The following is a 7006-nucleotide window of genomic DNA, read 5'->3' as shown; positions in this document are numbered from 1 at the left end:
GAGCTCGTTCTAGGTGGTTATTGTCTCAGTAATCATGCCATGGGATTTATCTAGGGAATGGGTCATATGATAGAATGAGTTCTGTTAAGGGCTAAAATTCTAGCTAAACTGTCTAAAATATCTAATGAGTCGTTGCCAATAAATTATAAGCTTTAGCAAGAGTTACACTTTTAAGCATTTATTAAGGAGAATAAGAATTTGGTAAAGAGAGAGAGAAAGGCCTAGATTCCTATCTAATAAAGGGAGAGCGCATTTCTAGCTCTGCTCTCCACCAGAGTCCAGAGGAAAGACCGCGAGACCAAGCGCCAGTCTCTTCCTTCCTCCTCCCACTCGCCCGCGTCACTTCCTGACGCCAAAGAAAAGACTCCTGGTCTTGCCCTCAAAGACCTTCGTTTCATGGGTGGAACTCTTCTACAGTAAGTCTCCAGCAGGTGGCGTCATTCCAATCGTTACAGTTCCTATTACAAACCAAGGGCTAAGAAAGAAAGGTCAGAGAACTATTTGATAGAGTGTTGTATAAGGGACAGAGGACCAACTAGCTTCTGAGCTAGGAAAACCAGGGTTTAAATTCTGCCTCAGCCACATGCTGGCTGTGTGGACAAGTTATTTAACTTCTAAGTATTCTAGGCAACTGAGCCCAGAATATAATTTGTAGAAAAGATGCCAACCTGCGGCAGCTAGGTGGAGCAGTGGCTAAAGCACCGGCCTTGGATTCAGGAGGACCTGAGTTCAAATCTGGCCTCAGACACTTGACATTTACTAGCTGTGTGACCCTGGGCAAGTCACTTAACCCCCGTTGCCCTGCAAAAAAGAAAGAAAAAGAAAGAAAGAAAGGAAAAAAAAGGTGCCAACCTGCACTGATAGAAAGCATTACTTCACTGAGGAATATATAGCTATACCAATGAATTCAAAGGTCCTATTTCTCTTCTATAATCTAATGCAAAGTAGAAGGAAGAGAAACTCAGGTTTTGTCTCCTGGAAGAAGCTACTCTACCTTACAGGCCCTAGCTGAAAATGGGACCAGACTACCACCCCCACTTAGAGTTCATAGCTAAATGAACTAAATGCAAAGGGGCCTGAGCTCTCTGGAGAGGCATCAGCCCAGGGTTAGCTATGCAAATGTATGCATCAACTTATTTCTCTGGGATGCATGAGTTCATTAGAGCTACAGTAGAAAACTCTTTGGGAGCTTCTCAGCTTCTCCATTGGTGAGATAGGCTAGCCTCTGGCATATTAAAAGATCCTTTGCTTCAGGCTAGTTGGGGAGGGGTATCCCCCTTGCTAATTACATGCTAAATGAAGACAGGCAACATGTACTGTGGTGCAGAAGGGTCTCCAGCCAGCAAGAACTCAGAGGAGTGTGAAAATAATGATCTTAACAATTCACAGGTTTTCAATAACATTGCTTAGTAACAGGCTGAGTGTCTTGCCTTGGTGACCCCCTTTGCCTCCCTCCCTCCTCTTATGTAACAAACCAGAGAACAGACACACAACTGAAGAAGGAAGCTTGTCTTTGGAGAAAGAAGGAAAAGTCTAGATGGGATATAGAGAGAAAAGGGAAATGAAAACTTGAGTTTAGTTTTTAGTTTTAACTTTTAGCTTTAACTTGAGGTTAGTTTAATTTCCACCACAAAAAAGTAGTCTTTAGAATTCAATTTAATGAACAATTAGCAAGCACCTTTTAGAGGGAAAGGCACTGCAGAGACTCAAAGATAGAGCCTATGCAGACCCTATTCTCAAAGTGCTTATGATTTAAAGGGGCAGGGGAGGGGGGGTGAGTTTGAAATGGGGAGGACAAGTATTCAAGTAACAGAAAAGTCAGGCACTTCCCACAGAAAATGTGCTTATCTTCCCTTCTCTCCAACCACCCCCTCCCATCTTTTCTCACTATTCCTACCAATTAAATCAGTGGGTAAATTCAGCAGGGAGAAAAGACAAAGGGTTTCATATCTCATGGAATTTAAAAGTTGTGCCTCTGTACTTGAGGAAAACTTATCAGTGGTATCTTAGAGTACAGCCAACTCACTGGGCACTGCCAAGTAAGTCAGGAACCCAGGTTCAAGATAAGCAGCTTCCTGAACCAAACAGAATGCCCTTATAAAGAGTAAGGAAACAATACCACCACCAAAAAGCCCAGAAATCCTTTCAGATCCTGCTTCTTCTTTCTTGTCAATGTCCTGATTGGAAAAATGATTTGTTGGTCTCTACCTAAGTGCTCTCAATCAGTAGTTTGCGATTGATGGTGTCAAAGAAAAAATATTAATATTAATAATGTACTCTGTGATTTAGGCTCAAGTTTATCAGGATCCTTTTTATTTCATGTGGATCTGCATCCAAACCATTTTTAGTTTGGAGAAAGGGATATCCAAACTTGCATAGTCCCTCCATACCTCTTACATGAATCTCTGCCCCAAGAAGATTTCAGGTAATAATAATAGGAATCTAGAAGAATGATCAGATATTTTAAAATACAGTCTGGGTTAATATTCCAGAAATGAGCAACCAAGTCATAAATCCCGCTCCTAATCCCCTACATTTCTGTTAAACTAGGTGACCCAGTGGATAGAGCACCAGGAGTAGAGTCAAGAAGACTCATCTTCCTGAGTTCAAATCCAGCCTCAGACACTTACTAACTGTGTGACCCTGGACAAGTCACTTAACCCTCTTTGCTTCAGTTTCCTGAGCTGGAGAAGGAAATGTCAAACCACTCCAGTATTTTTGCCAAGAAAACCCCAAATGGGGCCACAAAGTCAGACTAGGCTGAACAACAACAGATTCCTTGGGTTAAACAAAGGAATCTCCTCCCTTCCTTCTCTATTAATTCTTTTCCCTAGTAATTTTTTCTCAATGGAGAAGGATGGGTCCTAGTATGAATCACTTCAGATAGGGAGGCTCTGAGGTAAAAACCACAATAGTTACATTTGGTTATTACTCTTGGTCTATGTCCCTAAGAAAAGCCTTTTCTGTCTTGGATCTATCACTCACCTTTGTAAGGATGGAAAAAGCTTTAGAGGAAAATATTATTTCTTAATATTTCCTCTGTTTACCTTTTTAAACTTCTCTTGAGTCTTGTATGTTAATATCAAATTTTCTATTCAGTTCTGGTCTTTTCATCAGGAAACAATGAAAAGGCCCCAATGTCATTGAATGTCCATCTTTTCCCCTGAAAGAGAATGCACATTTTTGCTGGGTAATAGATTCTTGGCTGCAATCCAAGCTCCTTTGCCTTCCAGAATATCATATTCCAAGCCTTGCAGTCCTTTAATGTTGAAGCTGCCAGGTCCTGAGCAATCCTGACTGTGGCTCCATGATATTTAAATTGCTTCTTTCTGGCTGCTTGGAGTATTTTCTCCTTCACCTGATAATTCTGGAATTTGTCTACAATATTCCTTGGGGTTTTCCTTTTGGGGTCTCTTTCAGGAGGTGATTGGTGGATTCTTTCAATGATGGTTTTATCCTCTGATTCTATAATATCAGGGCAGTTCTCCTTAATAATTTCCAGGAATATGGTGTCTAGATTATTTTTCTGATCATGGCTTTCAGGCAGTCCAATGATTCTCAAATTGTCTTTCCTGGATCTGTTTTCCAGATCAGTTGTCTTTCCAATGAGGTATTTCACATTTTCTTCTATTTTTTCATTCTTTTGATTCTGCTTGACTGATTCCTGGTGTCTCATGGATTACTTATCTTCCAACTGTCCAATTCTAATTTTTAAGGCATTGTTTTCTTCAGCGAGATTATGCACCTTTTTTTCCATTTGGTCAGATGAATTTTTTTAAGGAATTGTTTTCTGCAGTCAATCTTTGTGCTTCCTTTTCCAAGCTGCTGATTCTTTTTTCATAGTTTTCTTGTTTTGCTTTCATTTCTCTCCCCATTTTTCTTTTACCTCTCTCAATTGATTTTTAAAATCCTTTTTGAGCTCTTCCAGGAAGGCTTTTTGTTCTTGAGTCCAATTCACCTTCCCTCTTGAGGCTTCACATGTAGGCAATTTGAGGGTATTGTCCTCATCTGAGTTTGTGTTTGCCTCTTCCCTGTTGATACAGAAGCTCTCAATGGAGAGGGCTCTTTTTTGCTTCTTACACATTATTGCAGCTTATTTATTTATTTTTTAAGTTGAGGTCTACTCTGGGGGCACCAGGGTCCCTGTTTTGGGCTTCTTGTGCAGGGGTATAGGTGCTGTGTGACCGGCTTTTTACGCTGAGGCCTTTATGGTGTGTGCAGTTTGCCCGCCCTGCATTCCCTGTTTGAGCAAGCTAGGATCAGTGGGCCTAGTCTCGCCTATCCTGTTCTTGGCCCTCCAGCTGGCAACTTGCCCTCTCGGCTGGTGCAGGTAGGTTTTTCCACTGCCCTGCTGGGCCACCAGATTTTTGAGCCAGGATCCAGGGGCTTCAGTTGTTTGGCTGTGGCCTGCAGCTTCCCGCTGACTTGCCCCGACCCCCTTGGTGCTGGGCTGCTGCCCAAGTCAGATTGACCTTTCCTGAAGTCTTCTAAATTATCTCTGGTTGTCTCTCTGTCTCTTTGCAGGTTCTGTAGTTTCAGAATCCATCCAGAGGCTTGATTTAATGTTCTTTCTGAGGGAACAGAAGAAGAGCTCAGGCAGCTTGCTGATTCCTCTCCGTCATCTTGTCTCTGCCCTCCTTAATATTTCTTTTTTTTAGTAAGGCAATTGGGGTTAAGTGACTTGCCCAGGGTCACACAGCTAGTAAGTGTTAAGTGTCTGAGGCCGGATTTGAACTCAGGTACTCCTGAATCCAGGGCCGGTGCTCTATCCACTGCGCCATCTAGCTGCCCCCTTAATATTTCTAAAGAAACTAAAAAGGAGGTTTTTAATATGCTTTCACAATGGCATAGGATTCAGAGTTGGGAGAGGCCTTAAAGATCATCTATTTATTCCTTCCTTCTTCCATCCCTCTTCACTTCTGCAAAAGAGGAAACCAAATCTTAGAGAGTGTAATTGGCCCAAGACCATATAGCTAAGTAAGAAGCAGATTTGTTGTTATTTTGTTTTGCTTTGCTTTGCTTTTTGCAAAGTTACTGGAGTGGTTTGCTATTTCCTTCTCCAATTCATGTTACAGATGAGGAAACTGAGGCAAACAGGGTCAGTGACTTCCCTGGGGTCACACAGCTAGTAAATGTCTGAGGCCAAATATGAATTCACAAAGATGAGTTTTCCTGGCTCCAGGTCAGCACTTGATCCACTGGGCTACCCTAAGTAGCAGGGCCGGAATTTGAACCTTTGTCACTCAGTGAATAAATGAACATTTATTAAGTATCAACCAAATGCCAGACACCTCCCATTACACCATGCTACTTACATGCTTGAGAATGTTAGGGAATACTATGTAGATCCTTCCCTTGGAGAACTGAACGCTGTGTGCACATCAGGCCAGCCCACTGATTCTAGACCTGATGGAGTCCTCTCATGTACTTCAGCTATGTGGTATCACCTTCACTGAATCAAACAGCTTGTTGCCAGCAAAAAATAAATTATATAGAAGTTTGGATGGGTGGAGAAAGCAAATGCCCAAATTCTTTACCTTAGAAATAACTTGAACCCATCCTTGATCTAAGAAATCAAAAGCTATTCCAAAACCAAATAGGAATCTTAATGTAAGGGCTTTGCACCACCTCATTACATTGGGAATAGGTGTAACCCTTGGGAAAACTGGACTGTTGAAGCAGAGAATGTCAAATTAGTGATAGTAGCCTATGAGAGGTCTTTGGAAAACAAAACAGAACCTATAGAACCTCCTTGTTTCAAGGGGGTTTTCCAAAGGCTGGAAGCAGCCTGTCTTTAAAGTTTTTCTTCTACCTCTGTCCAGCTCTCTTTTTTCATTCTCTCAACATTTCTCCTCTCAATCCTCAATAAATATGGGCTGTGGGGTGTGTGTATGTTTTTAAGATTTTTCTGACCATTTGTTTTTTTTAAAAACTGAGCAAAGGGTGTTGGGAGAGGATGCCATCCATAATTAATGGTCATGAGTTAGGAATAGCAGTCTCTTTCTTGGAGACAAGCTGGAACCAAAGAGATGGATAAGGCAAGCCTGCCTGTCACCTCCAGCTTTATCATGGAATCCAAGCCTGGAGAGGACACCAGGTTTTGCTGGCCTGGCAGCTAGATCAGGAAGAGATTGAGATGCCCTCCAGAAAGACAGAGAAACTGAAGATCAATGAGGATGGCAGGGTCAGGGAAGGGGGGAGAAGGGAGCCAGGAGCAAGCCTGTGGCCTGTGGTCTTCGATGTAGCATATTTTGAACAGCTTAGCCCAAGCTCAGAGGAACATCCATTAAGATTTGAACAGCAGGCATAAAGCATGGAAAGAGGAACAGAAGTGTGGCAGTGGTGCCTGGGCAGTCTTTGTTCTTGCTGTTGTCATTTAGTTGTCTCTTCCTTACACATTTGGGGTTTTCTTGGCAAAAATACTGGAGTGGTTTGCCATTGCTAGGCAGCCTACTTGGTCAATTACTGAGTTAGAAAAAAATGCTCCTCTTTAGGGAGGCCCCTAGAGAGGAGGAGTAGAAGGGGGTTTTCCAGAGAAGCTTTTTTGATCTCCTCCTCTTGGCCCCTAGACTATTAATCTGCCTCTGGGATCCCCCTGCATTTCCCGCTAGGTCCTTCATCCTTGCAGAAACCTTGTGATATGGTGTGAAGATTTCAGCCTCTGCTATGCTCACTCACTACGTAAAAGAGCAAATCACTTAAACCTTTGGAGTCTTTTGTTTTCCTATCTGCAAAATGGGACTAAAAATACTTGCATTTGCTAACTCTGGGGATTGTAGTGAAGATCAAATGAGCTGATCTGCCCTGGGAGAGAGAACTTTGTAAAAATAAAGGCCTATACAAAGGTAAATTATTATTTATTTTCTTTTTACTCTGGGCAGAAGAAACACACTTGTCAGGAAAAGTCATGAGGTAGGTAGCCTAAGGGCCCAAATGGAACTCTAGTCTTTAGATTCCAAAAGCAGGGCTCTTTCCTTGTGTCATGCAATGAGCTATTAATATCATT

Source organism: Dromiciops gliroides, chromosome 2 (genome assembly GCF_019393635.1).
Source record: "Dromiciops gliroides isolate mDroGli1 chromosome 2, mDroGli1.pri, whole genome shotgun sequence".
In the NCBI taxonomy this organism is placed as follows: Eukaryota; Metazoa; Chordata; class Mammalia; order Microbiotheria; family Microbiotheriidae; genus Dromiciops; species Dromiciops gliroides.
The sequence above is the reverse complement of the archived record's forward strand: the minus strand, read 5'-3'. Positions refer to the sequence as shown.